Source organism: Capra hircus, chromosome 2, assembly GCF_001704415.2.
Source record: "Capra hircus breed San Clemente chromosome 2, ASM170441v1, whole genome shotgun sequence".
Classification (NCBI taxonomy): Eukaryota; Metazoa; Chordata; class Mammalia; order Artiodactyla; family Bovidae; genus Capra; species Capra hircus.
Genome location: NC_030809.1, coordinates 124,151,321 through 124,173,315, shown reverse-complemented (window position 1 = coordinate 124,173,315; position 21,995 = coordinate 124,151,321).

The window sequence follows — 21,995 nt, the reverse complement described above, 5'->3', positions numbered from 1 at the left end:
TGGTCAATAGGTTGATAGTAATTTCTATCAAAATATTTTTTTAAGACATAGACAAACCTACCTTTAAAATTATATGAAAAAAAAATTCAATAGCTTAAACAACTTGTTAAAGAACACTGTGAAAAATCATACTTCACAATTTTAAGACAGCTATAACAGCTGTATTCAAGACTATGTCAGATGATTAAGTGCATAGATCAATGGAAGACAATAGAAAGCCAGAAAGAGACAGACAGTATTACCTCTAAGCCAGCCTTTTTTTTTTTTTTTTTTAAAGTTTAAATGTAATTCAATGAAGGAAGTGCAGGTAACCTTTTCAACAAGTTGTGTTGAAGCAATTGTACATCCATGGGTGAAAAATGAACCTCAACCTAAGCCTCACACTTTATACAAAAATTGCTCAAAATTGATAGCATATTTAAACATAAACAAAAAATTATAAAACTTTCAGATAGGAAAAAAAAAATAGGAAAAGTCTTTGGGCCCGAGGCCTAAGTAAAGAGTTTTAAAAAAACACAATAAACTGCACTTCATAAAAACTAAAACCTTATGCTCAGTGGAAGGCTACATGCAGATGATGACAAGTTACAGACGTTCACATTTTTTGTTTGGATATCATCTTTAAGATACACACTCAAGATTTCAATTACTGTGTCATGTGGTAAATATGTTTTTGCTTTCATGTTTTTTAAAGAAACTTTCAATTTTCCAGAATAGTTATGCCACTTTATATTCACACCAGCATTGCATGTGAGACCTTATTTGTCATCTTCACCAGCATTTAATATAGCTACATTTTAAAAAATTGTATTACATATTCTAATAGGTCCTTAATTATATCTCATTGACTGTTTGTCTTTAATTGTTGTGTTTTTAAATGCTTTATATATTTATATTTATATAAAATTATATGTATATATATATAATATTTATATATATTATGTACAAACCTTTTGCCAGATATGATTTGAAAATATTTTCCTCAAGTCAATAAGAGAGAAGGTTGTATATGTATGTGAATCTGAGATAGATGAAAACTTTCTGTACTTTTGTTCATTTATGCTTTGGACCTAAAACTGCTCTAAAAAATGAATTTCATTAGTTAAGAAAAAGGGAATGAATCATTGATATAAGCAGTAACTTGATTAATTTCATCAGAATCACTCTGTGTGAAGCCAATATCAAAAGGTCACATACTACATATATGACCTCATTTATACAAAATTCTCATTATGACAAAATTATAGAAATAAAAATAGATCAATCTTGCCAGAGATGGAGACTTCTCTGGTGGCTCAGATGGTAAAGCATCTTCCTACAGTGTGGGAGACCCAGCTTTGATCCCTGGGTTGGGAAGATCCTCTGGAGAAGGAAATGTAACTCACTCCAGTACTCTTTCCTGGAAAATCCTGTGGATGGAGAAGCCTGGTAGTCTACAGTCCATGGTGGTAAGGAGGGGGTCAGATATAATTCCAAAATGAGCAATCTGAATTGGATCTCCAATACTTCTGGATTTTTATTGTCACTGTAGTTACATGAATCTACATATGTGATAAAAGGTGCAGAATTATATACACATTATACCAATGCCAATTTCTTCTGACATTGTATTGTAGTTATGTAAAATATAACTAGTAGAGGAAACTAGATAAAAATATGTGGAACTCTCTTTTTGTAATTCTGAAAATCTACAAAAATTTCAAGACAAAAAGCAGAAAGAAAATAAATCTGTCTTTGATTATGTACCTTCAGTCTAGCCTAAAGACCAAAAGATCTATGCTTTTTAAAACTCTACTTAGAGATTTTCTGTTTGCAGGTGTGTCAGAGCGTCTCAGGGGATTCCCAGGTAGTACTGGTGGTAAAGAACCAACCTACTAATGCAGGAGACTTAAGAGACATGGGTTCTATCCTGGGGTTGGGAAGATTCCCTGGAATAGCAAATGGCAACCCACTCCAGTATTCTTGCCTGGAGTCCCTGGCTAAAGGAGCCTGGAGGGCTATGGTCCATAGGGTCACAAAAAGTCAGACATGACTAAAATGACTTAGCATACACACAGAAGTTCTCAAAACTATCCCCAGGCAGACTCAGCATTCAACAGAGTTTTACTCATGACTATAGCATATTCCAAAGCAGAGACATTACTTTGCCAACTAAGGTCCGTCTAGTCAAGGCTATGGTTTTTCCTGTGGTCATGTATGGATGTGAGAGTTGGGCTGTGAAGAAGGCTGAGCACTGAAGAATTGATGCTTTTGAAGTGTGGTGTTGGAGAAGACTCTTGAGAGTCCCTTGGACTGCAAGGAGATCCAACCAGTCCATTCTGAAGATCAGCCCTGGGATTTCTTTGGAAGGAATGATGCTAAAGCTGAAACTCCAGTACTTTGGCCACCTCATGTGAAGAGTTGACTCATTGGAAAAGACTCTGATGCTGGGAAGGATTGGGGGCAGGAGGAGAAGGGGACGACAGAGGATGAGATGGCTGGATGGCATCACGGACTCGATGGACGTGAGTCTGAGTGAACTCTGGGAGTTGGTGATGGACAGGGAGGCCTGGCGTGCTGTGATTCATGGGGTCGCAAAGAGTTGGTCATGGCTGAGAGACTGAATTAAACTGAACTGATGTTTTATGACAACAAAAGAATACAGTGCAAAGTCAACAAAGAAAAAAGTCTCCTGGAGTAAAGTCTGAAGAAGCCAGGGACAATCTCCCAAAGGTCCTTTCCCAGTGAAATCAGCAAGACATGCTTAAGATCCCCAGCAAGTATTTGTGACAACACATGTAAAATGTTGCAAACCAGTCAAGCTCATATAAGAATCATTGCCCTTGGTTTTTACTGGGCCTGGTCACATAAGCGGCGTGTGTCTGGATCAATAATTCCAAATCCTGAGAAGTCTCAAGAGCGGGTGTTCAGTATAAACCATATTTCTTTCACAAACACTTTTGACACAGTGAATAACTCTTATCAGTAAGAGATGTAGGAACACTCTGAAGTCCGAGTTCATAGATGCCACCAAAGAGCCAACTTTGAAAGTAGGACTTTTCAAAGACAGCAGTTTAGGTCAGCTATCTAACTATTTTCTGCACAGTAAGGTTATACATATTGTAGAATTAAGCAAATAAGTAGATATTTTGACATTATGAGAAACTAATGATCATATTAAAAGATAACAAATAGAAATGGGTTGGGTAAGATGGTAATAAATATTGTGGTGTTGGTTTGTTGTTAAAGATATCAGTATAAACTTCTGATCTATAAAAAAAAAAATCTTATCTATCCACTCATCTATCCATCTACGAACCCTTCTACCAATTTATAAACCTATAAGTTCTCTGTGTTAAAAGGATTTAAGTGCAAACCCAACCAATAGGAGTGAACACAACTAATAATCATATCTTGCTTTTCAAAATACATTCTCCAATTAAAGGAACAATGAATTTGGGAGAAATTACTAATTTCAAGGCTGAGGCCGAGAGCATATAAAATAAGCCTGGGACTTTTTTTTTTTTTACTTTTTATTTTTATTTATTTATTTAACTTTACAATATTGTATTGGTTTTGCCATACATCAACATGAATCCGCCACAGGTATATGCGTGTTCCTGAACCTCCTCCCTCCTCCCTTTCCATACCATCCCTCTAGGTCGTCTCAGTGGGACTTTTTTTTTTTTTTTAATGAAAAGTAAGAAAATAAGTCTGGAAAGAAAGAAAATGCTGAAAAATAAAATGGGAAAAGCCAGTTTGAAATTGCCCTCACTGGCCATTTTTGAGTTAACTTTAGGATGAAACTGTATAGTAAACATAATGGAATACAGTGGATTATACTAATAGTGCTTACTGATAAATTAATAAAAAATAAAAGGTATGAGAATAATTTTTAAAATTTCCATGCAACCATTTTGCATTCCTGATTCAGTCAAGAATTATCTATGCTAAAACCATCAGTTAAAATTCGATGGGGAACAGGATGCTTAAACAGTCTCAAATTATCTCCAACATGTCATTTATTAATATATTGACATGAGAGATGCCACCTTAACTGAATATCTCAATGGCCCCCCAAAGTGTTGTACGGACACAATGTATTTCTGTAGAATTCTTGCCAAAAATGCATATCTAATTATGATGAAACAATAAGACCAATTCGTATACTCTTGTCAACATATCAACTGTCATGTGATATGAAGAAAAGCTAAGGAATTGTTCATGGGGAAATACGGCTAAAGACACATGCGAATAAATAAGATGAATTATCCTAGATTGAATCCTTGATTGAAAAAATTATTCAAAGGAAATTATTCAGATAATTTGCAAAACTGGAGTATGGATATGATTATATCAATGTTAAATTCACTGAATATATCAATTATACTATAAACATGTGATAGAATGTCCTTGTTTTTAGGAGTTATATGCTGAATGTTTAAGGGATAATGTGTCATGATGTCTGTATCTTACTCTCAAATGGTTCAGGCAAAGGTGAAAAATATCATAGAGATAAAGGGAGGGGGGAAAGGATATAGAAATACAATAAAATGATTAAACTTGTTGGATACATAGAAACACACATATAGATGTTCACCAAATTATTCTTGCAAACTTTACATAAGTCTGATTATGAGTTTTTTTAAGCAAGCCTTAAGTAAAAGAAATTAAGAAATATTTCCTATAAGAAATTAATTAATCAAAATAAATCTATACACTTTTGAAATGATACTAAACAATGAATATATTGACTGAGCCTAACTCACAGGAATGAAAAGAAAGATATATGACATTGTCATATTATTTTGAAATTATATAAAATGGAACTAGCAGTGAAAATGTTAAGCTACTGCTTTTTACCTGAAAAGAATGTTATCAACTTCTTGAGATTTGTAGTTCTCTCAAATTGTTCTGTTTTTATATGAGTAACTTTTGTTTTTATGATATTTAAAGAAGACTCTGATTATAAATAAATCCTTACTAACTGGGGCATAAGATATATGTCACAAAAAGGCATCCTGAGAAGCTAAGCCCATAGTATCTTAACTTGGGATAAAGGCTAGGTGTCTAGGAATCTACAGATAGATCTGAGACCAAATGAAAAATTTACTGGTAAATTTAAATCTCTTCCCATTTAACTGGTAATTGGAGTTTATCACACATTAAAGGGGCTTCTTAGGTAAGCACAGAGATTGTCAGAGGTCAGCTTTACCACTTTTCATAAATCTTGATAGAAATGTGAAGACAAATATTTCAAAATACTCAATTTATTACACGGTCACATTTTTTCTCCAAGATTTCTTGCCCAAATAAAAGTATTTCCAATGGGAAAGGATTAATTCTACAGAAAGAAAAATGCAAAAGTTCACCTGTCAGAGTTGAAAAGGGGGAGTGGGCAGTGGAAAGGGCATCTGTAAGACTGGTCTTTCTTTGCATCTTCTGGTCCTGTGCACCAAGAACTGTTGGTTCTCTAGCCTACTGTGCCAAACTAAGCTCTGGATTTCGGCATCAGAAAATATAGAGTGCTTCAGTTCAGTTCAGGTCAGTCGCTCAGTCGTGTTCCACTCTTTGCGACCCCATGAATCGCACTACGCCAGGCCTCCCTGTCCATCACCATCTCCCGGAGTTCACTCAGACTCATGTTCATCAAGTCCGTGATGCCATCCAGCCATCCCATCCTCGGTCATCCCCTTCTCCTACTGCCCCCAATCCCTCCAAGCATCAGAGTCTTTTCCAATGAGTCAACTCTTCTCATGAGGTGGCCAAAGTACTGGAGTTTCAGCTTCAGCATCATTCGTTCCAAAGAAATCCCAGGGTTGATCTCCTTCAGAATGGACTGGTTGGATCTCCTTGCAGTCCAAGGGACTCTCAAGAGTCTTCTCCAACACCATAGTTCAAAAACATCAATTCTTCGGTGCTTAGCCTTCTTCACAGTCCAACTCTCACATCCACACATGACCACAGGAAAAACCATAGCCTTGACTAGACGGACCTTAGTCAGCAAAGTAATGTCCCTGCTTTTGAATATGCTATCTAGGTTGGTCATAACTTTTCTTCCAAGGAGTAAGAGTCTTTTAATTTCATGGCTGCAGTCACCATCTGCGGTGATTATGGAGCCCCCAAAAATAAAGTCTGACACTGTTTTTCCACTGTTTCTCCGTCTATTTCCCATGAAGTGATGGGACCAGATACCACGAACTTCGTTTTCTGAATGTTGAGCTTTAAGCCAACTTTTTCACTCTTCTTTTTCACTTTCCTCGAGAGGCTTTTTAGCTCCTCTTCACTTTCTGCCATAAGGGTGGTGTCATCTGCATATCTGAGGTTATTGATATTTCTCCCGGCAGTCTTGATTCCAGCTTGTGTTCCTTCCAGTCCAGCATTTCTCATGGTGTACTCTGCATATAAGTTAAATAAGCAGGGTGACAATATACAGCCTTGACATACTTCTTTTCCTATTTGGAACCAGTCTGTTGTTCCATGTCCAGTTCTAACTGTTGCTTCCTGACCTGCATACAGATTTCTCAAGAGGCAAGTTAGGTGGTCTGGTATTCCCATCTCTTTCAGAATTTTCCACAGTTTAATGTGATCCGCACAATCAAAGGCTTTGGTATGGTCAATAAAGCAGAAGCAGATGTTTTTCTGGAACTCTCTTGCTTTTTCCATGATCCAGCAGATGTTGGCAATTTGCTCTCTGGTTCCTCTGCCTTTTCTAAAACCAGCTTGAACATCAGGAAGTTCATGGTTCACGTATTGCTGAAACCTGGCTTGGAGAATTTTGAGCATTACTTTATTAGCATGTGAAATGAGTGCAATTGTGTGGTAGTTTAAGCATTCTTTGGCATTGCCTTTCTTTGGGATTGGAATGAAAACGGACCTTTTCCAGTCCTGTGGCCACTGCTGAGTTTTCCAAATTTGCTGCCATATTGGGTGCAGCACTTTCACAGCATCATCTTTCAGGATTTGAAATAGCTCAATTGGAATTCCATCACCTCCACTAGCTTTGTTCGTAGTGATGCTTTCTAAGGCCCACTTGGCTTCACATTCCAGGATGTCTGGCTCTAGATTCGTGATCACATCATCATGATTATCTGGGTCATGAAGATTTTTTTTGTACAGTTCTTCCATGTATTCTTGACACCTCTTAATATCTTCTGCTTCTGTTAGGTCCATACCATTTCTGTCCTTTATCGAGCCCATCTTTGCAGGAAATGTTCCCTTGGTATCTCTAATTTTCTTGAAGAGATCTCTAGTCTTTCCCATTCTGTTGTTTTCCTCTATTTCTTTGCATTGATCCATGAAGAAGGCTTTCTTATCTCTTCTTGCTATTCTTTGGAACTCTGCATTCAGATGATTATATCTTTCCTTTTCTCCTTTGATTTTTGCTTCTCTTCTTTTCACAGCTATTTGTAAGGCCTCCCCAGACAGCCATTTTGCTTTTTTGCATTTCTTTTCCGTGGTGATGGTCTTGATCCCTGTCTCCTGTACAAAGTCATGAACCTCATTCCATAGTTCATTAGGCACTCTACCTATCAAATCTAGGCTTAGGCCATCATATTACTTCATGTCTGGAGTTCAGTAGCAATTCTCCTGCTCAGACATTTGTTTTAAACAGTTAGCATGTTCATACATTATGCTTTAATAGTACATGTAGATTGAATGTTTGTGTCCTCTTCAAATTCATATGTGGAAATCCTACCTCAGTGTGATAACATTAGAAGGTGGTCTTTGAGAAAGGATTCGGTCATTGGAGGAACGCTTATGATTGAGATTAGTGCCTTTATAAGAGAGACCCCAGAGACCTAGTTCTTCCCTTCTGCAGTGTGAGTTTATGGTGAAAATATATCTGTCTGGAAGGCAGGTTGTCACTGACACTGAATCCACTGTAGCCCTGATCTTGAACTTCCCAGTCTCCCAGGTATGAGAAATAACTTTTTGTCATTTATAAGCTACCCAGTTTGTAATATACCTGAATGGGCTAAGACAGTACATTTAGGTCTCTTCCCACTACCCTGGAATATTGGAATTGATTGTGAGAGTATGTCACAGAGTGTCTTGTGTAAGCAAATGTATATGTCAGAAGAATGTCAGCACTCAGTATATCCACAGTTTACATACAGCTCAGACAGCAATACAACAAATGCCACAAGAATTACAAGATAAAGCAAAGCATAACATTGTATTAATCGTTTAATGCCAGAAGTCAGTAGTCTTTAAGGTTTTTAAGTTCCAATCTATTTCTTCGTATATAATAGAGTGAAGAATAAGCTGAGGGGACAGGTGCATGAGACCAGACACAAAGATATAACACTATTTGGCAAAGCACTTCCATGTTTATCATAAAATGAGTTTATTTACCTTACACTGAAAGTAACAAGGGAAAGAACAAACAAAACCCAATTAGTAAAAAGAAAGAAATCATAAAGATCAGAGAGAAATAAATGAAATAGAGATGAAGAAAACAGTAGAAAAGTTCAATAAAACCAAAAGCTGGTTCTCCGAAGAGACAAACAAAATTGGTAAAATTTAGCCAGGATCATCAAGAAGAAAAAGGAGAGGGCACAAATTTAAAAAATCAGAAATGAAAAAGTTACAACTGACAGCACAAAAAGACAAAGTGTTATAAGACTTCTGTGAGCAATTATATACCAGTAAAATGGACAACCTAGAAGAAATGGACAAATTCTTAGAAAGGTACAACCCCAAAGACTGAATCAGGAAGGAATAGAAAACATGAACTGTCCAATTACCAATACCGAATTTGAATCAATAACTTAAAAACTCCCAACAAATAAAAGTCTAGACATGGTGGCTTCACAGGTGAATTTTACCGAACATTTAGAGAAGAGTTAACACCTATCCTTCTGAAAATATTCTAATAAATTGCAGAGGGGGATGTATTTATGAACTCATTCTATTAGGCTACCATCACCCTGATACCAAAAAAAAAGAAAAAAAAAGAAAGAAAGAAAATTACAGGCTAATATCACTGAAGAACAAAGATGCAAAACCCTCAACAAAATACTAGCAAACCAAATCCAATGACACAATAAAAAGATTGGATATCATAATCAAATGGGATTTAACCCAGGTATACAACAATTTTTCAATATTCACAAAAGAATCAATGTGATACATCACATCAACAAATTAAGGAATAAAAACCATATGATATTTCAATAGATGAAGAAAAAGTTTTTGATAAAATTCAACATTTATTGATGATAAAAAATTTCTCCAGAAGGGGGCATAGAGGGAAGCTGTGTGTGTTGTATGTTAGTGTCAGTCTTGTACAACTCTTTGTGACCCCACAGACTGTAGCCCCATGGATTATATGGACTTCCCTTGTGGCTCAGCTGTTAAAGAATCTGCCTGCAGTGCGGGAGACCTGGGTTCGATCCCTGGTTGGGAAGATCCCCTGGAGAAGGGAAAGGCTACCCACTCCAGTATTCTGGTCTGGAGAATTCCATGGACTGTATAGTCCATAGGGTCGCGAACAGATGGACACTGAACGACTTTCACTTTGACTTTGGACTTCCCTGTAGCTCAAATGGTAAAGAATCTGTCTGTGATGCAGGAGTCCAGGATCTGATCCCTGAATGGGAAAGTTCCTCTGGAGCAGGGAATGGAAATCCACTCCCGTATTCTCGCCTGGAGAATTCCATGGACAGAGAAGCCTGGAGGGCTACAGTCCATGGGGTCTCAAAGAGGGAAACTATCTTAACATAATAAAGGTCATATATGATAAACCCACAGCTAACATACTCAGTCAATGTATAATCCACAAGATATATAGCCACTTCAAATACATGTTCAAAGAGGTATACATGGCTAATATGAGATAATGATATTGCTAAGAACGGGAATTGTTCTTGGTAATTTATTGTCAAAATACATACTCTTCTATTTTGGGCTTAAAAGTCACTAATATTCAATTTTAAAAGACAATGTCAATCGGTCAGAAGAAAAAAGTTATAATTTTATCATGAAATAATTCATTTAAAAATATCAAGGGGGGGCATATATATACCTGTGGCTGATTCAAGTTGATGTATGACAAAAACTAACACAATATTGTAAAGCAATTATCCAATTAAAAATATAATAAAAAGTCAATGACAAAAACTGGTCAAAAGTTATAAAACAAAGTAAAACAATTTTATTATTTTCCTAGAGAATTTTAGCTTCCTTACTTCAAAGAAAATCTTTTTAAAGAATAACATAATGGTAAGTTTATAGCTACAATAAAAATCATTTTTAAATGATAACACAAACTTATATTAAGATAATATTCTAATTAGTAACACAAAATGATGGTTAGTGTCACAGCCTGACTTGAAACACAAGTAACGTTATTTTATTTTTTAAAAATAATTTACACTAATTGAGTTCTTCCCAGGAAAACATGACTGAGGATCAAGACATGCAGTTAATGCTCATTTAGTTTTAACTATTTATTCATATTAAAAATTAGAAAATTATGTGAATAAAAAGTAATTTCTTCCATAATTTACTACCAATCTTTGAACCTCTAGCTTTTTATTATGGCATTTCCTTTAAATTGATTTTTCTTCCAATATGAGATAAGGGTCAGAAGAATCTTAAAATAAATGTAGACAGATTTCCATAGATATATTTGAGAATTTGTAAATATTTTTCTTCTAAAAAAATAGTGTGATCATTTTATCACTTGGTATGTGGTTTTCCTAAAAAGGAGTTGGACATTGTTAGCTGATCCATAACAGAAATAAACCTATGTTAATATTTTTCAAATTAATTCCTTTATATCAGAATAGTAATATCGCATCTATAAGAAACAGGGACTAATTCATGGCTATCACCTTAAGCACCAATTCAGTCTTTGGATGTGAGAGAATTTAAGTAAGCACAAGGATATACAGTTTACGTCAACCTGAAGGAAACTTTAAAGGCTTCTTGGTCTCAGTTATTTGGCTATTGATTGTTTTTTTGAGTAAAAAACACAACTGAAAAGAAATATATATATATATATGTACATATAGTATATAAACATAATTAAAATAGAAAAAACAAAAATGAATAAGTAAGTATTTAACAAGAGGATAGTTACCCACAACTAGGTGCCCTAAATTCTAGAGCTTATTTTACTTACTTTTATTGGAATATAATTGTTTTACAATGTTGTCTTGTTTTTACTGTAACAACGAAGTAATCAGCTATACATATACATATATCCACTCCCTCCTACACACCCCCATCCCACCAATCTAGGTCATCACAGAGCATATTGCACTAGGAAAGAGTTGACAATTATCTGTTTTACACATGGTAGTGTGTATGTGTGTGTGTGCTTAGTCACTCAGTCATGTCTGACTCTTGTGACGCCACGGACTGTAGCCTGCCAGTCTGTGTCCATGGGATTCTCCAGGCAAGAACACTGGAGTGGGTTGCCATTTCCTTCTCCAGGGGATCTTTCCAACCCAGGTCTCTTGCGTTTCAGGCAGACACTTTACTGCCTGAGCTACGAGTGGTAGTGTATATATGTTAATCATAATCTCAAAATTCATCCTACCTACTCCTTTCCTCTGTGACCATAGGTCCATATTCTACATCTGCATCTCTATTCTTGCCCTGCAAATATATTCATCTGTACCATTTTTCTATATTGCACATATGTAAGGCTAGAGTTAAAACAAGCTTGATTGCTTTTCTGTAGAAACGACTTGACTATATATATTTTTTTAATTGAGATAAAATTGACACATAACACTATATAAGTTTAGGGTTGAGGTCAGGAGGAGAGGGGGATGACAGAAGGTGAGCTGGTTGGATGGCATCATGACTCACTGGACATGAGTTTGAGCAAACTATGGGAGATAGAGAAAGAGAGGGAAGCCTGGCATGCTGCAATCCATGGGGTCACAGAGTCAGGCACTACTTAGTGACTGAATGACAACAACAAAGTTTAAGGTATACAAAGTGTTGATTTGATAAACACATGTTGCAATGTGATTACTATCATAACATTAGCTAATCCCTTCAACACATTCAGTTCAGTTCAGTCGCTCAGTTGTGCCGGACTATTTGCGAACCCCGCAGCACTCCAGGCCTCCCTGTCCATCACCAGCTCCTGGAGTTCACTCAAACTCATGTCCATTGAGTCGGTGATGCCATCCAGCCATCTCATCCTCGGTCGTCCCTTCTCCTCCTGCCCCCAATCCCTCCCAGCATCAGAGTCTTTTCCAATGAGTCAACTCTTCGCATGAGGTGGCCAAAGTACTGGAGCTTCAGCTTTAGCATCATTCCTTCCAAAGAAAACCCAGGGCTGATCTCCTTTAGAATGGACTGGTTGGGGAGGTGGGAGGGGGGTTCATGTTTGGGAACGCATGTAAGAATTAAAGATTTTAAAATTTAAAAAAAATAAAAAATTAAAAAATTAAAAAAAAAAAAATAGAATGGACTGGTTGGATCTCCTTGCAGTCCTAGGGACTCTCAAGAGTCTTCTCCAACACCACAGTTCAAAAGCATCAATTCTTCGGTGCTCAGCTTTCTTCGCAGTCCATCTCTCACATCCATATGTGACTACTGGAAAGAGCATAGCCTTGACTAGACATTACGTAATTATTATTCCTATTTTTTTGGTGGAAATTATATCTCCAAGCAACTTTCAATTTTATAGCATATTATTGTTATTTATAATTACTATGCTGTGCATTAGATCTCAAAGACTTTTTTTTTTTACTTATTGCAAGTTTGTAACGTTAAACATTTCCCTTATTTCTCCAGCACCCAGTCCCTTGAAGTCACCTTTTTACTTTCTGTTTTTATGAGTGTGGCTTTCTTTATAGTTTACATATAAGTGATATCATACAACATTTCTCTTTGTCTGACTCATTTCACTTTGCATAATGCCATCAAGGTCTATCCCTGTTGTCAAAATGACAGGGTTTCCTTCTTTCTCATGGTTGAATAATTTTATATTGTGTATCTATACACCACATCTCTTTTATCCGTTCATTTGTTGATTGGTACTTAGGTTCTTTCCATGTCTTAGCTGTTTTGACCAATGTTGTGATAAAATGGATGTGATATATATCTCTGATGTCCTGTTTTTGGTTCCTGTGAGTATATAGCCAGAGGTAGAATGGCTGGATCACATGGTCATTCTGTTTTTGATTTTTGAGGAATCTCCATACTGTTTTCCACAGTGCATGAAACAATTTGCATTCTTAACAGTGTGCAAGAGTTCCCTCTTTTCCACATCCTCAGCAACTCTACTTATATCTTGATTTCTCAGAGATAACCAGCCTAACAGGTGTGAGGTGATAGCTCACTATAGTTTTTATTTACTTGTCCTTGATGATTGGTTATGGTGAGTAATTTTTTCAAGTACCTATTGATCAGCAGGATGTCTTCTTTAGAAAAATATCTACTTAGTGTTCATGTATGAGAAGGATTAATATTGTTAAAGTCCACACTACCCAAGTCATCCATAAATTTAACACAATCCCTATCAAAATTCCAAAGGTATTTTTCACAGAAACAGGAAAATAATGCTAAAATTTGTATGGAACCATAAGATCTTGAATAGTCAAGCTAATCTTGAGAAAGAAGAACAAAGCTGGAAGCATCTTGATTTCAAATTATATTACAAAGGAAAAGTAACAACAAGTGTTATTCTGGGATAAAAATAGATACATAGACCAACAGAACATAATAGAGATCTCAGAACTAATGTCTGACAAGGAAATTAATAACACCCTATGGAGAAAGAATAGTTATAGTTTCTTCAACAAATGGTGAAAGGGGAAAAAAATGGGAAAACTGGATAACCAGATGCAGAAAAATAAAAATAGACTTCTATCTTACATCACTTAAAAATTATTCAAGACAGATTAAAGGATCAAATGTAAGACCTGACACCATAAAAGACTCCTAGGAAAAAAATAGAGAAACTTAGGAAAGAAGCTCCTTGAGATTGATCTTGGCCATTATTTTTTTATATGTGAAACCAAAAGCACAAGCAACAAAAGCAAAAATCAAGTAGAACTATATCAAACTAAAAAGCTTTCTCACCTCAAATGAAACATCACAAATAAATAGCTAAATGATAGCTTATGAGGCAAAATATTTGCAAATCACATATCAGACAAGGAGTTAATATTCTAAGTATAAAAAGAACTCATGTAACTCAATAACAATAATAAAACAACCCAATTATGAAATGGACCAAGTTTGTGTTCTTCATGATGATCTTTTTCTGCAAGACAACCCTTTCTTATTCCCTTTTCACCTTTTTCACCACACTGTCAACTCTCCCTCTGGAAACAATATTTGCTATAATAATTCATTTGAAATATTCTATTTCTTGATTAATCAATAGACTTGCATATTACTAAATTGAGTAGACTATCATTAACTAAATGCTATTTTAGGGATCTCTAATATTTTCAGTTAAGTCCAGGAATGAAAGTCACAATTTTTATAAGCATTTATTTACATACATTAAACTTATTTCAAACTTGAATAAGTGTTTTGAGGATCTAGTTTAAAGTTAAACAATAAAACCTATGCATTTCCTTTGGTTTCTGACAGCTCCTCATATGAATAGACAACACGTTGTTTTCTTTTTTGTTGATTTAAAAATTTTAGTTGACTCATACCTTGTTCCTTTTCCTAACATTTAAGCTTTCATTCCTAGCAAAAGCAAAGAATAATGGAAATAGCTGTGAAATTAACGGCTTGTATTCATATTCAAATAACAATTCAATACAAAGAGCTCTGAAAGATGCAGCTGCTTTGAGAGATAAGGAATTAAATGATACCTTATGCTATCTACTGAAACTAGGAACAAAATTCATAAGTCCAACCCTGTAACATCAAAAACTGTCTATCATCCAAAAAATTAAAGTAATGAATGCAATGGTTTTAAAAACTCATAGATCAGTATGACTATATATTTGATATTTTCTGTGATTTCAGTCTACAAATCTCAGTTTATTTCTAGTTGCATTTATGATATATTTCAACAATTTTTCAAAAATTTGATTAGCTTAAAACAAAGGATAAAAATCACATGATAAGCTCAGATGCTGAAAAGTTACTTAACAGAATATCTGTACATAATAAAAACTCTCAACAATATTAAAAAAAAAAAAAAACAAAACACTGAGCACAATATCCCTCTCAGAAAAATGTCTAGTCAGATAAAGCCAGAGCTGTGCTACCAGAGCTGTGTTAATAACTGGGAGTGAATTGTTAACATCCCAGTTTGTTCTCTTTTCTTCTGCGATAGTCTTAACCAAGGAAGTCTTCGGAACATACAGCTCGTAAATCAGTGATTCATGTCACATTCACACTTGATGGCCTCTTAATATAATAATAATCCTAATGTAATAATAACTGACAGTACTAATGGAACTCTACCACAGGCCTAGACACAGAAGACCCCTACCTTGGCATCGTTTGTGGTTCATTCGCTAAGTCATGTTGGACTCTTTGTGACCCCATGGACTGCAGCATACCAGGCCTCCCTGTCCCTCCCTCTCTCCCAAAGTTTGCTCAAGTTCATGTCCATCGAGTCAGTGATGCATTCCAACTATCTCATCCTCTGCCACTCTCTTCTCCTTTTGCCTTCAATCCTTCCTAGCACTAAGGTCTTGTCCAATGAGGTGACTGTTTATGTCAGGTGGCCAAAGTATTGGAGCTTCAACTTCAGCATCAGCCCTGCCAATGAATATTCAGGGTTGACTAACTTTGAGATTGACTGGTTTGGTCTCCTTGCAGTCCAAGGGACTCTTGAGAGTCTTCCCCAGCTCAATTTGAAAACTTCAGTTCTTCAGCACTCAACTTTCTTTATGGTCCAACTCTCACCATCCACAGTAATTTTGGAGCTCAATAAGAAAAAATCTGTGCCTGCTTCCACTTTTTCCCTTTCTATTAGCCATAAAGTAATGGAACCAGATACCATGATCTTAGTTATTTGAATGTTTAGTTTTAAGCCAGATTTTTCACTCTCTGATTTCACCTTCATCAAGTGGCTCTTTACTTCCTCTTTGCTTTCGGCCATTAAAGTGGGATCATCTGCATATCTGAGGTTGTTGATATATCTCCTGGCAATCTTGATTCCAGCTTGTAACTCATCTAGCCAGGCATTTCACATAATGTACTCTGTGTACATAGTCGCTCAGTCGTATCTGACTCTTTGTGACCCCATGGGCTGTAGCCTACCAGGCTCTTCCCTCCATGGGATTCTCCAGGCAAGAGTACTGGAGTGGGTTGCCATTTCCTTCTCCAAGGTTAAATAAACAGGGTGACAATTTACAGCCTTGTTGTAACCCTTCCCCAATTTTGAACTAGTCAGTTGTTCATGTAAGTTTCTAACCATTGGTTCTTGACCTGCATTCAGGTTTCTCAAGAGACAGGTAAGATAGTCCGGTATTCACATCACTCTAAGCATTTTCCAGTTTGCTGTGATCCACACAGTCAAAGGCTTTTGCATAGTTAATGAAGCAGAAATAGATATTTTTCTGTAATTCCCTTGTTTTCTCTGTGATCTAACAAATGTCGGCAATTTGATCTCTGGTTCCTCTGGCTTTTTACAAACCAGCTTATATGTTTGGCAGTTCTCGATTCAAGTATTGTTGAAGCCTGGCTTGAAGGATTTTTGAGCATAACCTTACTAGCACAATGAGCACAATTGTCTAGTAGTCTGAACATTCTTTATCACTGTCCTTCTTTGGAATTGGGATGGAAATTAATCTTTTCCAGTCCTGAGGCTACTGCTGTGTTTCCCAAATTGACCATAAAATGATCTGGTTACTCACCTAGAGCCAGACATCCAGGAGTGTGAAGTCGGAAGGGCCTTAGGAAACATTGATATCCATAGAAGATTTTTATATATTGCAAATATGCAAAAAATATTTTTAAAAAATAACATACAAAAACATTTGCTGCTTACAAGCTGGTACTCAGAACTGGCATACTGCCTGAAATCAAAAATATTCTTTATGTAATTAATACCCTTCAATCTCTCTATTACTGCTTTCCATATCTCTTGTCCTATATCCTTGGAAACCACGGTGACTTGGCTCAGTTGTTGGGTTTGTTTATGGATGGTGTTTTGCTTATGTTAAAACAGGCAATACTTAGGAGTGTATGCAGAGATAATTTAAGCAGCAAAATTGAGTAAATAAGACAAATTCATTAACTCATCAATCCTTCACGACGAGAATGCTGTAATTTCTTGCACAGCAGAATATTATTTCTCAATGGTAGACAAACTTTTTGTTTCTTTCTATACATAATCCAATTTGTAATCCTAGGAACAGTCATAAATTTAGCATGGAAAATGGTGACTGAGGAAGATTTTGTAATACAAGCAACATTATTTACTCATATTTGTATAAATGGAGATGTAGACATAACAAGATGGCAAGAGTAAACATCAGCATTTTAGGAGTCAGTGAACTAAAGAGGACTGGATGGGCGAATTTAATTCAGATAAACATTATATCTACTACTGCTGGCAAGAATCCCTTAAAAGAACTAGAATAGCCCTCATAGTCAACAAAAAAGTCTGAAATGCATTACTTCGATTCAGTCTCGAAAATGACATAAAGATCTCTGTTCATTTCCAAGGCAAAACACTCAATATCACAGTAATTCAAACCTATGGCCCAACCAGTAGTGCTGAAGAAGCTGAAATTGAATGGTTCTAAGAAGACCTACGAGACCTTCTAGAACTAACACACAAAAAAGATGTTCTTTCCATCATCAGTTCAGTTCAGTTCATTCACTCAGTCATGTCCAACTCTTTGCAACCCCATGAATCGCAGCAGGCAGGCCTCCCTGTCCATCACCAACTCCAGGAGTTTACCCAAACTCTTCTCCATCGAGTCGGTGATGCCATCCAGCCATCTCATCCTCTGTCGCCCCCTTCTCCTCCTGCCCCTAATCCCTCCCAGAATCAGGGTCTTTTCCAATGAGTCAACTCTTCACATAAGATGGCCAAAGTATTGGAGTTTCAGCATCAGCATCAGTCTTTCCAATGAACACCCAGGACTGATCTCCTTTAGGATGGACTGGTTGGATCTCCTTGCTATCCAAGGGAATCTCAAGAGTCTTCTCCAACACCACACTTCAAAAACATCAATTCTTGGGTGCTTAGATTTCTTCACAGTCCAACTCTCACATCCATACATGACCACTGGAAAAACCATCGCCTTGACTAGACGGACCTGTGTTGGCAAAGTAATGTCCCTGCTTTTGAATATGTTACCTAGGTTGGTCATAACTTTTCTTCCAAGGAGTAAGCGTCTTTTAATTTCATGGCTGCAGTCACCATCTGCAGTGATTTTGGAGCCCAAAATAATAAAGTCTGGCACTGTTTCCCCATCTATTTCCCGTAAAGTGATGGATCCAGATGCCATGATCTTCGTTTTCTGAATGTTGAGCTTTAAGCCAACTTTTTTTCACTCTCCTTTTTCACTTTCATCAAGAGGCTTTTCAGTTCCTCTTCACTTTCTGCCATAAGGGTGATGTCATCTGCATATTTGAGGTTATGATATTTCTCCCTACAGTCTTGATTCCAGCTTGTGTTTCTTCCAGCCCAGCGTTTCTCATGATGTACTCTGCATATAAGTTATATAAGCAGGGTGACAATATACAGCCTTCATGTACTCCTTTTCCTATTTGGAGCCAGTCTGTTGTTCCATGTCCAGTTCTAACTGTTGCTTCCTGACCTGCATATAGGTTTCTCAAGAGGCAGGCCTGGTGGTCTGGGATTCCCATCCCTTTAAATCATAGGGGACTGGAATGCAAAAGTAGAAAGTCAGGAAATACCTGGAGTCACAGGCAAATTTGGCATTGGAGTCCAGAATGAAACAGGGCAAAGGGTGACAGAGTTTTGCCAGGAGAACACACTGGCCATAGAAAATACCCTTTTCCAACAACACAAGAGAAGACTCTACACATGGACACCACCAGGTGGTCAATACTGAAATCAGATTGATTATATTCTTTGAAGCCAAAGATGGAGAAGCTCTATACAGTCAGCAAAAACAAGACCGGGAGCTGACTGTGGCTCAGATCATGAACCCTTTTTTGCCAAATTCAGACTTAAATAGAAGAAAGTAGGGAAAACTACTAGACCATTCCGGTATCACCTAAATCAAATCCCTTATGATTATACTGTGGAAGTTAGAAATAGATTCAAGGAATTAGATCTGTTAGGCAGAGTGCCTGAAAAACTGTGGACAGAGTTTTGTGACATTGTAGAGGAGGCAGGGATCAAGACCATCCTCAAGAAAATGAAATGCAGAAAGGAAAATGATTGTCTGACAAGGCCTTATAAATAGCTTAGAAAAGAAGAAAAGTGAAGGGCAAAGGAGAAAAGGAAAGATATACCCATTTGGATGCAGAGTTCCGAAGAATAACAAGGAGAGATAAGAAAGTCTTCCTCAGTGATCAATGCAAAGCAGAAAAGGAAAACAATAGAATGAGAAAGGCTAGAGATCTCTTCAAGAAAATTAGAGATACCAAGGGACTATTTCATGTAAAGATGGGCACAATAAAGCACAGAAATGGTATGGACAGAAGCAGAAGATATTAAGAAGAGGTGGGTGAATACAGAGAAGAACTGTACAAAAAAAGATCTTTATGTTTCAGATAACCAGGATGGTGTGTGATCACTCATCTAGAGCCAGAGATCCTGAAATGAGAAGTAAAGTAGGCTTTAGGAACATCATTACTAACAAAGCTAGTGGAGGTGATGCAATTTTTGTTGAGCTATTTAAAATCCTAAAATATGATGCTGTGAAAGTGTTGCACTCAATATGCCAGCAAATTTACAAAATTCAGCATTGGCCACAGAACTGGAAAAGGTGTTTTCATTCCAATCCCAAAGAAGGGCCATACCAAAGAATGTTCAAACTACTGCACAATTGCACTCATCTCACCTGCTAGCAAAGTAATGCTCAAAATTCTCTAAGCCAGGCTTCAACAGTACATGAACCATGAACTTCCAGATGTTCAAATTGGAATTAGAAAAGGCATAAGAAACTGATCAGTTTGACAACATCCGTTGGGAATAGAAAAAGCAAGAGAATTCCTGAAAGACATCTACTTCTGCTTTACTGATTATGCAAAAGCCTTTGACTTTGTAGATCACAATAAACTGTGGAAAATTCTTCAAGAGATCTGAATACCAGACCACCTTACCTGCCTCCTGAGAAATCTGTATGCAGGTCAAGAAGCAACAATTACATTCAACATGGAACAACAGACTGCTTCCAAATTGGGAAAGAAGTATATCAAGGCTGTTTTTGTCACCCTGCAAATTTAACTTATATGCAGAGTACATCATGAGAAATGCCAGACTGGATGAAGCACAAGCTGCAATCAAGATTGCCAGGAGAAATACCAGTAACCTCAGATAGAGAAATGACACCACCCTTATGGCAGAAAGTGAAAAAGAACTGAAGAGCCTCTTTATGAAAGTGAAACAGGAGAGTGAAAAAGTTGGCTTAAAACTCAACATTCAAAAAATGAAGATCATGGTATCTGGTCCCATCACTTCATGGCAAATAGATGGGGAAACAATGGAAATAGTGACAGACCATTTTTGTGGGCTCCAAAATCACTGCACATATCACTGCAGATGAAATTGAAAGATTCTCGCTCCTTGGAAGAAAAATTCTTTGGCCACCTGATGAGAATAACTTACTCATTTGAAAAGACCCTGATGCTTAGAAAGATTGAAGGCAGCAAGAAGAGTAGGGTTACAGAGGATAAGATGGTTGGATGGCATCACTGACTCTACGGACCTGAGTTTGAGTAAGCTCCTGGAGTTGGTGATGGACAGGGAATCCTGTCATGCTGCAGTTCATGGGGTCACAAAGAGTCAGACATGACTGAACAACTGAACTGAGACATAAGACGTCAGAAAAGTATTATTAGTTTACTATGTTCACCAGTCAATGGACAACATTTGATGCTAGAAAGTATTTTACACATTTACTAACATTAGTTAATTTTCCCTCAAATTAAAATTTCAGGTTTATTGAAATGTTTCACTTAAATGAAACATTTTTACTTAAAATTTTTGTTTTGCTTTTTTAAATTTTAGTATGTTATAAGTAATGGCTATTTTAGAACACAATAATATAGCTTTTGAAAGACACATAAATTTTTTTTCAATGCTTTCCATTGTCTTCAATTTTCCTTTTGATAAAAATACTCTTATCTTGCACATTTTAAATAGAATTAAATTTTCTTTTGATATAAAGCTTTCAATAATTGAGCATGAGTGAGAACGAGTAAAAGTCAAGAACATAATGAAACAGAAAGCAGAAAAGCAGACTGTTTAGGGAGGAACAATAAAACAATAAACATAGAACACTACGTGGCAGATTGTTATCACCTAACATACATTAACTATAGTCATAGACATTAATTCCCTCTTGTAAACATGTCTATTGTTAATGTCACTGAACTTTTTTAAGTGACTCCAATTTTCCAAATTATCCTTCAGGAAAATTATTTTTTGAAAAATTAAAAAATGAAATGCATTCATGTATGAGATTGCTGCTCTACTGTGAGTAATAATTTTTTTTTGTATATAACATGTAATTTTATTTTTTTTCATTTTTATTTTTTATTTTTATTTTTTTTAAATTTTAAAATCTTTAATTCTTACATGCGTTCCCAAACATGAACCCCCCCCCCCACCTCCCTCCCCATAACATCTCTCTGGGTCATCCCCATGCACCAGCCCCAAGCATGCTGTATTCTGTGTCAGACATAGACTGGCGATTTGATTCTTACATGATAGTATACATGTTAGAATGCCATTCCCCCAAATCATCCCACCCTCTCCCTCTCCCTCTGAGTCCAAAAGTCCGTTATACACATCTGTGTCTTTTTTCCTGTCTTGCATACAGGGTCGTCATTGCCATCTTTCTAAATTCCATATATATGTGTTAGTATACTGTATTGGTGTTTTTCTTTCTGGCTTACTTCACTCTGTATAATCGGCT